Raw genomic sequence first — 11,824 nt, 5'->3', positions numbered from 1 at the left:
TGCCAGCCGGGCTCAGTTTCATTCTTCATACGCTTTATTCCCAACAGAGGCCAATGGAAGTCTGTTTTCCCACGGAATGGCGTATGCAATGTCAGCCCCAAGCCACCGGGTCACCTTCTTGATGAGCACAAGTTCATGCAGAACCAAACAGCTGACTTCGATGTCGTATGTAAAACTAGAGGCCCAGTGCACAGACTCATGCACCATGGGATCCCTCAGCCTGGCCGAGCCCTCGTGCAATCCGGGACCCCTCGGGGGCTGTCAGACTGCCGGTTTGGCCCGATCCCCACAGGCTGCCAGAGGGGGATGGGGTGCAGATTGGGCCTGCGGGGATGCAGTAGTGCCAGAATGGCAGGCGGCCGGGAGGAGCCTGCAACCAAGGCATGTGCCCTTGACCGGAATCGAACCCGGGACCCTTTGGTCTGCAGGCGACGCTCTATCCACTGAGCCACCCCGGCTAGGACAGCCCGGACCCTCTGCCACCGTCCCTCCATGCGGGCAAAGGAAAGGGGCCATCTGACCGCTCGGACGACGTGCTCCTTCCAGCACCGCAGGCGGGCGGGGCTGCGCTGAGGCCGCCAGGCGCTGAGCCCCAGGTCAGTGGCCCCGCCAGGGTCTCCTGTGGGGCAGGCGCTCACTGTCCTCCCAACGGCACCGACCCTTTCACCTACAACCTTCCACGCCCCGTCGGTGTGCTCAGTGGTTAGAGTGTCGGCCCTCGGACTGAAGGGTCGTGGGTTCGATTCCTGTCAAGGGCATGAAGCTTGGTTGCAGGTTCCTCCCCAGCCTCGGGCGGGGCACATGTGGGAGACAACCAATCGCTGGTTCTCTCTCACATCGATGTGTGTGTCTCTCTCTGTCTCTCCCCGTCCCTTCCACTCTCTCTAAACATCAAAGGGAAGAAATGTCTCCTCGGGTGAGGATTAACCAAAAAAACACCACCGCACGGTTCCCCATCTCCTCTCACTCCTGCCACGGCCGCAGACGCTCCCACAGCGTGGTGTCCCCGCGGTTCTTCTCGGGAAGGAACGCACTGGCCAGGGCTCCGGGCTGTGCTCCAGGTAACGGACACTTTCCTGTGACGGACAACCCCTGGGACAGACAAGCGGGTCAGGATGGAGCTCAGACCAGAGGCAGGGCCGGCCTCCTCCCTGGGCTTCCCGCTGCCCATCCTGGGGTGCTGCCCAGCCTCCCCCACCCCCACCCACACCCTCTCTGCCTAAAGATGCTCACCCGATTCTTTCCCCTCTCCTGAGCACAGACCACTGTGACCCCCCAACAGTGGGACCCCCACACAGCGGGACCCCCACACAGTGGGACCCCCACACAGTGGGACCCCCACACAGTGGGACCCCCACACAGCGGGACACCCTCACACTGGGACACCCTCACACTGGGACACCCTCTCACTGGGACACCCACACAGCGGGACACCCACACAGCGGGGCACCCACACACTGGGACACCCACACAGCGGGACACCCACACAGCGGGACACCCACACAGCGGGGCACCCACACACTGGGACACCCACACACTGGGGCACCAACACAGCGGGGCACCCACACACAGGGACACCCACACACTGGGACACCCACACAGCGGGACACCCACACAGCGGGGCACCCACACACTGGGACACCCACACAGCGGGACACCCACACAGCGGGACACCCACACAGCGGGACACCCTCACACTGGGACACCCACACACTGGGACACCCTCACACTGGGACACCCACACAGCGGGACACCCACACACTGGGACACCCACACAGCGGGACACCCACACACTGGGACACCCACACACTGGGACACCCACACACTGGGGCACCCACACAGCGGGACACCCACACAGCGGGACACCCTCACACTGGGACACCCACACACAGGGACACCCACACACTGGGACACCCACACAGCGGGACACCCTCACACTGGGACACCCACACACTGGGACACCCACACACTGGGACACCCACACAGCGGGACACCCTCACACTGGGACACCCTCACACTGGGACACCCACACAGCGGGACACCCACACACTGGGACACCCACACAGCGGGGCACCCACACACTGGGACACCCTCACACTGGGACACCCACACACAGGGACACCCACACACTGGGACACCCACACAGCGGGACACCCACACACTGGGACACCCACACACTGGGACACCCACACACTGGGACACCCTCACACTGGGACACCCACACAGCGGGACACCCACACACTGGGACACCCTCACACTGGGACACCCACACAGCGGGACACCCACACACTGGGACACCCTCACACTGGGACACCCACACAGCGGGACACCCTCACACTGGGACACCCACACACTGGGACACCCACACAGCGGGACACCCACACACTGGGACACCCACACACTGGGACACCCACACACAGGGACACCCACACACTGGGACACCCACACACTGGGACACCCACACAGCGGGACACCCTCACACTGGGACACCCTCACACTGGGACACCCACACAGCGGGACACCCACACACTGGGACACCCTCACACTGGGACACCCACACAGCGGGACACCCACACACTGGGACACCCACACAGCGGGGCACCCACACAGCGGGACACCCTCACACTGGGACACCCACACAGCGGGACACCCACACACTGGGACACCCACACACTGGGACACCCACACAGCGGGACACCCACACAGCGGGGCACCCACACAGCGGGACACCCACACAGCGGGACACCCTCACACTGGGACACCCACACAGCGGGACACCCACACACTGGGACACCCTCACACTGGGACACCCACACACAGGGACACCCACACACTGGGACACCCACACAGCGGGACACCCACACACTGGGGCACCCACACACTGGGACACCCACACACAGGGACACCCACACACTGGGACACCCACACAGCGGGGCACCCACACACTGGGACACCCTCACACTGGGACACCCACACACAGGGACACCCACACACTGGGACACCCACACAGCGGGACACCCACACAGCGGGACACCCTCACACTGGGACACCCACACACAGGGACACCCACACACTGGGACACCCACACAGCGGGGCACCCACACACTGGGACACCCTCACACTGGGACACCCACACACAGGGACACCCACACACTGGGACACCCACACAGCGGGACACCCACACACTGGGACACCCACACAGCGGGACACCCACACAGCGGGACACCCACACACTGGGACACCCACACAGTGGGACACCCACACACTGGGACACCCACACACTGGGACACCCTCACACTGGGACACCCACACACAGGGACACCCACACACTGGGACACCCACACACTGGGACACCCACACACTGGGACACCCTCACACTGGGACACCCACACACAGGGACACCCACACAGCGGGACACCCACACACTGGGACACCCACACACTGGAACACCCTCACACTGGGACACCCACACACAGGGACACCCACACACTGGGACACCCACACAGCGGGACACCCACACAGCGGGACACCCTCACACTGGGACACCCACACACTGGGACACCCACACAGCGGGACACCCACACACTGGGGCACCCACACACTGGGACACCCACACACAGGGACACCCACACACTGGGACACCCACACAGCGGGACACCCACACACTGGGACACCCACACACTGGGACACCCTCACACTGGGACACCCACACACAGGGACACCCACACACAGGGACACCCACACAGCGGGACACCCACACAGCGGGACACCCACACAGCGGGACACCCTCACACTGGGACACCCACACACTGGGACACCCACACAGCGGGGCACCCACACACTGGGGCACCCACACACTGGGACACCCACACACAGGGACACCCACACACTGGGACACCCACACAGCGGGACACCCACACACTGGGACACCCACACACTGGGACACCCACACAGCGGGACACCCTCACACTGGGACACCCACACACAGGGACACCCACACACTGGGACACCCACACACTGGGACACCCACACACTGGGACACCCTCACACTGGGACACCCACACACAGGGACACCCACACAGCGGGACACCCACACACTGGGACACCCACACACTGGGACACCCTCACACTGGGACACCCACACACAGGGACACCCACACACTGGGACACCCACACAGCGGGACACCCACACAGCGGGACACCCTCACACTGGGACACCCACACACAGGGACACCCACACACAGGGACACCCACACACTGGGACACCCACACACTGGGACACCCACACAGCGGGACACCCACACAGCGGGACACCCACACACTGGGACACCCACACACTGGGACACCCTCACACTGGGACACCCACACACAGGGACACCCACACACTGGGACACCCACACACTGGGACACCCTCACACTGGGACACCCACACACAGGGACACCCACACACTGGGACACCCACACACTGGGACACCCTCACACTGGGACACCCACACACTGGGACACCCACACACAGGGACACCCACACACTGGGACACCCACACACTGGGACACCCACACACTGGGACACCCACACAGCGGGACACCCACACACTGGGACACCCACACACTGGGACACCCACACACTGGGACACCCTCACACTGGGACACCCACACACAGGGACACCCACACACTGGGACACCCACACACTGGGACACCCTCACACTGGGACACCCACACACAGGGACACCCACACACTGGGACACCCACACACTGGGACACCCTCACACTGGGACACCCACACACTGGGACACCCACACACAGGGACACCCACACACTGGGACACCCACACACTGGGACACCCACACAGCGGGACACCCACACAGCGGGACACCCACACACTGGGACACCCACACACTGGGACACCCACACACTGGGACACCCTCACACTGGGACACCCACACACAGGGACACCCACACACTGGGACACCCACACACTGGGACACCCTCACACTGGGACACCCACACACAGGGACACCCACACACTGGGACACCCACACACTGGGACACCCTCACACTGGGACACCCACACACTGGGACACCCTCACACTGGGACACCCACACACAGGGACACCCACACACTGGGACACCCACACACTGGGACACCCACACACTGGGACACCCTCACACAGGGACACCCACACACTGGGACACCCACACAGAGGGACACCCACACACTGGGACACCCACACAACAGGGCACCCACACACAGGGACACCCACACACAGGGACACCCTCACACTGGGACACCCACACACTGGGACACCCACACACTGGGACACCCACACAGCGGGACACCCACACAGCGGGACACCCTCACACTGGGACACCCACACACTGGGACACCCACACACTGGGACACCCACACAGCGGGACACCCACACAGCGGGACACCCACACACTGGGACACCCACACAGCGGGGCACCCACACACTGGGACACCCACACACTGGGGCACCCACACAGCGGGACACCCACACACTGGGACACCCACACAGCGGGGCACCCACACACTGGGACACCCTCACACTGGGGCACCCACACAGCGGGACACCCTCACACTGGGACACCCTCACACTGGGACATCCACACACTGGGACACCCTCACACTGGGACACCCTCACACTGGGGCACCCACACAGCGGGACACCCTCACACTGGGACACCCTCACACTGGGACATCCTCACACTGGGACACCCTCACACTGGGACACCCACACAGCGGGACACCCTCACACTGGGACACCCACACAGCGGGACACCCTCACACTGGGACACCCTCACACTGGGACACCCTCACACTGGGACACCCTCACACTGGGGCACCCACACAGCGGGACACCCTCACACTGGGACACCCTCACACTGGGACACCCACACAGCGGGGCACCCACACACTGGGACACCCACACAGCGGGACACCCTCACACTGGGACACCCACACAGCGGGACACCCTCACAATGGGACACCCTCACACTGGGACACCCACACAGCGGGGCACCCACACACTGGGACACCCACACAGCGGGACACCCTCACACTGGGACACCCACACAGCGGGACACCCTCACACTGGGACACCCTCACACTGGGACACCCACACAGCGGGGCACCCACACACTGGGACACCCTCACACTGGGACACCCACACAGCGGGACACCCTCACACTGGGACACCCACACAGCGGGGCACCCACACACAGGGACACCCACACACTGGGGCACCCGCACAGCGGGGCACCCACACACTGGGGCACCCACACACTGGGGCACCCACACACTGGGACACCCACACAGCGGGGCACCCACACACTGGGACACCCACACAGCGGGACACCCACACACTGGGACACCCACACACTGGGACACCCTCACACTGGGGCACCCACACAGCGGGACACCCTCACACTGGGACACCCTCACACTGGGACACCCACACAGCGGGGCACCCACACACTGGGACACCCACACAGCGGGACACCCTCACACTGGGACACCCTCACACTGGGACACCCACACAGCCGGACACCCTCACACTGGGACACCCACACAGCGGGACACCCACACAGCGGGACACCCTCACACTGGGACACCCTCACACTGGGACACCCACACAGCGGGACACCCTCACACTGGGACACCCACACAGCGGGACACCCTCACACTGGGACACCCTCACACTGGGACACCCACACAGCGGGGCACCCACACACTGGGACACCCTCACACTGGGACACCCACACAGCGGGACACCCTCACACTGGGACACCCACACAGCGGGGCACCCACACACAGGGACACCCACACACAGGGACACCCACACAGCGGGGCACCCACACACTGGGGCACCCACACACTGGGGCACCCACACACTGGGACACCCACACAGCGGGGCACCCACACACTGGGACACCCACACAGCGGGACACCCACACACTGGGACACCCACACAGCGGGACACCCACACACTGGGACACCCACACAGCGGGGCACCCACACACTAGGGCACCCACACACTTGGGCACCCACACACTGGGGCACCCACACAGCGGGACACCCTCACACTGGGACACCCACACAGCGAGACACCCTCACACTGGGACACCCACAACAGGGACACCCACACAGCGGGGCACCCACACACTGGGACACCCTCACACTGGGACACCCACACACTTGGGCACCCACACAGTGGGGCACCCACACAGCGGGACACCCACACACTGGGACACCCACACACTGGGACACCCACACAGCGGGACACCCTCACACTGGGACACCCACACACAGGGACACCCACACAGCGGGACACCCACACAGCGGGACACCCACACAGCGGGACACCCTCACACTGGGACACCCACACAGCGAGACACCCTCACACTGGGGCACCCACACACTGGGACACCCACACAGCGGGACACCCTCACACTGGGACACCCACACAGCGGGACACCCTCACACTGGGACACCCACACACAGGGACACCCACACAGCGGGGCACCCACACACTGGGACACCCACACAGCGGGACACCCTCACACTGGGACACCCACACAGCGGGACACCCACACACTGGGACACCCACACAGCGGGACACCCACACACTGGGACACCCTCACACTGGGACACCCACACAGCGGGACACCCTCACACTGGGACACCCACACACAGGGGCACCCACACAGCGGGACACCCACACAGCGGGACACCCTCACACTGGGACACCCACACAGCGAGACACCCTCACACTGGGGCACCCACACAGCGGGACACCCACACAGCGGGACACCCTCACACTGGGACACCCACACAGCGAGACACCCTCACACTGGGACACCCACACAGCGAGACACCCTCACACTGGGACACCCACACACAGGGACACCCACACACTGGGACACCCACACACAGGGACACCCACACAGCGGGACACCCACACACTGGGGCACCCACACACTGGGACACCCACACACAGGGACACCCACACAGCGGGGCACCCACACACTGGGGCACCCACACACTGGGACACCCACACACAGGGACACCCACACAGCGGGGCACCCACACAGCGGGACACCCACACACTGGGGCACCCACACAGCGGGACACCCACACACAGGGACACCCACACAGCGGGACACCCACACACTGGGGCACCCACACACTGGGACACCCACACACAGGGACACCCACACAGCGGGGCACCCACACAGCGGGACACCCTCACACTGGGACACCCACACAGCGGGACACCCACACACTGGGACACCCACACACTGGGACACCCTCACACTGGGACACCCACACAGCGGGACACCCTCACAGTGGGACACCCACACACTGGGACACCCACACAGCGGGACACCCACACACTGGGACACCCACACAGCGGGACACCCTCACACTGGGACACCCACACAGCGGGACACCCACACACTGGGACACCCACACAGCGGGACACCCTCACACTGGGACACCCACACACTGGGACACCCACACACTGGGACACCCACACACTGGGACACCCACACAGCGGGACACCCTCACACTGGGACACCCACACACAGGGACACCCACATACTGGGACACCCACACAGCGGGGCACCCACACAGCGGGGCACCCACACACTGGGACACCCACACAACGGGGCACCCACACACAGGGACACCCACACACTGGGACACCCACACACAGGGACACCCACACACTGGGACACCCTCACACTGGGACACCCTCACACTGGGACACCCTCACACTGGGACACCCACACACTGGGACACCCACACAGCGGGGCACCCACACACTGGGACACCCACACACTGGGACACCCACACACTGGGACACCCACACAACGGGGCACCCACACACAGGGACACCCACACACTGGGACACCCACACACTGGGACACCCACACAACGGGGCACCCACACACAGGGACACCCACACACTGGGACACCCACACACAGGGACACCCACACACTGGGACACCCTCACACTGGGACACCCTCACACTGGGACACCCACACACTGGGACACCCACACAGCGGGGCACCCACACACTGGGACACCCACACACTGGGACACCCACACACAGGGACACCCACACACTGGGACACCCTCACACTGGGACACCCACACACTGGGACACCCACACACTGGGACACCCACACAGCGGGACACCCACACAGCGGGACACCCTCACACTGGGACACCCACACACTGGGACACCCACACACTGGGACACCCACACACTGGGACACCCACACAGCGGGTACCCACACACTGGGACATCCACACAGCGGGACACCCACACAGCGGGACACCCTCACACTGGGACACCCACACAGCGGGGCACCCACACACTGGGACACCCTCACACTGGGGCACCCACACAGCGGGACACCCTCACACTGGGACACCCTCACACTGGGACATCCACACACTGGGACACCCTCACACTGGGACACCCTCACACTGGGACACCCACACACTGGGACACCCACACAGCGGGACACCCTCACACTGGGACACCCTCACACTGGGACACCCACACAGCGGGTCACCCACACACTGGGACACCCACACAGCGGGACACCCTCACACTGGGACACCCTCACACTGGGACACCCTCACACTGGGACACCCTCACACTGGGGCACCCACACAGCGGGACACCCTCACACTGGGACACCCTCACACTGGGACACCCACACAGCGGGGCACCCACACACTGGGACACCCACACAGCGGGACACCCTCACACTGGGACACCCTCACACTGGGACACCCACACAGCGGGACACCCTCACACTGGGACACCCTCACACTGGGACACCCACACAGCGGGGCACCCACACACTGGGACACCCACACAGCGGGACACCCTCACACTGGGACACCCACACAGCGGGACACCCTCACACTGGGACACCCTGACACTGGGACACCCACACAGCGGGGCACCCACACACTGGGACACCCTCACACTGGGACACCCACACAGCGGGACACCCTCACACTGGGACACCCACACAGCGGGGCACCCACACACAGGGACACCCACACACTGGGGCACCCGCACAGCGGGGCACCAACACACTGGGGCACCCACACACTGGGGCACCCACACACTGGGACACCCACACAGCGGGGCACCCACACACTGGGACACCCACACAGCGGGACACCCACACACTGGGACACCCACACAGCGGGACACCCACACACTGGGACACCCACACAGCGGGGCACCCACACACTAGGGCACCCACACACTTGGGCACCCACACACTGGGGCACCCACACAGCGGGACACCCTCACACTGGGACACCCACACAGCGAGACACCCTCACACTGGGACACCCACAACAGGGACACCCACACAGCGGGGCACCCACACACTGGGACACCCTCACACTGGGACACCCACACACTTGGGCACCCACACAGTGGGGCACCCACACAGCGGGACACCCACACACTGGGACACCCACACACTGGGACACCCACACAGCGGGACACCCTCACACTGGGACACCCACACACTGGGAAACCCACACACAGGGACACCCACACAGCGGGACACCCACACAGCGGGACACCCTCACACTGGGACACCCACACAGCGAGACACCCTCACACTGGGGCACCCACACACTGGGACACCCACACAGCGGGACACCCTCACACTGGGACACCCACACACAGGGACACCCACACAGCGGGGCACCCACACACTGGGACACCCACACAGCGGGACACCCTCACACTGGGACACCCACAGAGCGGGACACCCACACACTGGGACACCCACACAGCGGGACACCCACACACTGGGACACCCTCACACTGGGACACCCACACAGCGGGACACCCTCACACTGGGACACCCACACAGCGGGACACCCTCACACTGGGACACCCACACAGCGGGACACCCTCACACTGGGACACCCACACACAGGGACACCCACACAGCGGGGCACCCACACAGCGGGACACCCACACAGCGGGACACCCTCACACTGGGACACCCACACAGCGAGACACCCTCACACTGGGGCACCCACACAGCGGGACACCCACACAGCGGGACACCCTCACACTGGGACACCCACACAGCGAGACACCCTCACACTGGGACACCCACACAGCGAGACACCCTCACACTGGGACACCCACACACAGGGACACCGACACACTGGGACACCCACACACAGGGACACCCACACACTGGGGCACCCACACACTGGGACACCCACACACAGGGACAACCACACAGCGGGGCACCCACACACTGGGACACCCACACAGCGGGACACCCTCACACTGGGACACCCACACACAGGGACACCCACACAGCGGGGCACCCACACACTGGGACACCCACACAGCGGGACACCCTCACACTGGGACACCCACACAGCGGGACACCCACACACTGGGACACCCACACAGCGGGACACCCTCACACTGGGACACCCTCACACTGGGACACCCACACAGCGGGACACCCACACAGCGGGACACCCTCACACTGGGACACCCACACACAGGGACACCCACACAGCGGGGCACCCACACACTGGGACACCCACACAGCGGGACACCCTCACACTGGGACACCCACACAGCGGGACACCCACACACTGGGACACCCACACAGCGGGACACCCACACACTTGGACACCCTCACACTGGGACACCCACACAGCGGGACACCCTCACAGTGGGACACCCACACACTGGGACACCCACACAGCGGGACACCCACACACT

The sequence above is a fragment of the Cnephaeus nilssonii genome (assembly GCF_951640355.1).
Source record: "Cnephaeus nilssonii genome assembly, chromosome: 5".
Taxonomy (NCBI): Eukaryota; Metazoa; Chordata; class Mammalia; order Chiroptera; family Vespertilionidae; genus Cnephaeus; species Cnephaeus nilssonii.
Note: the sequence above shows the minus strand (reverse complement) of the source record.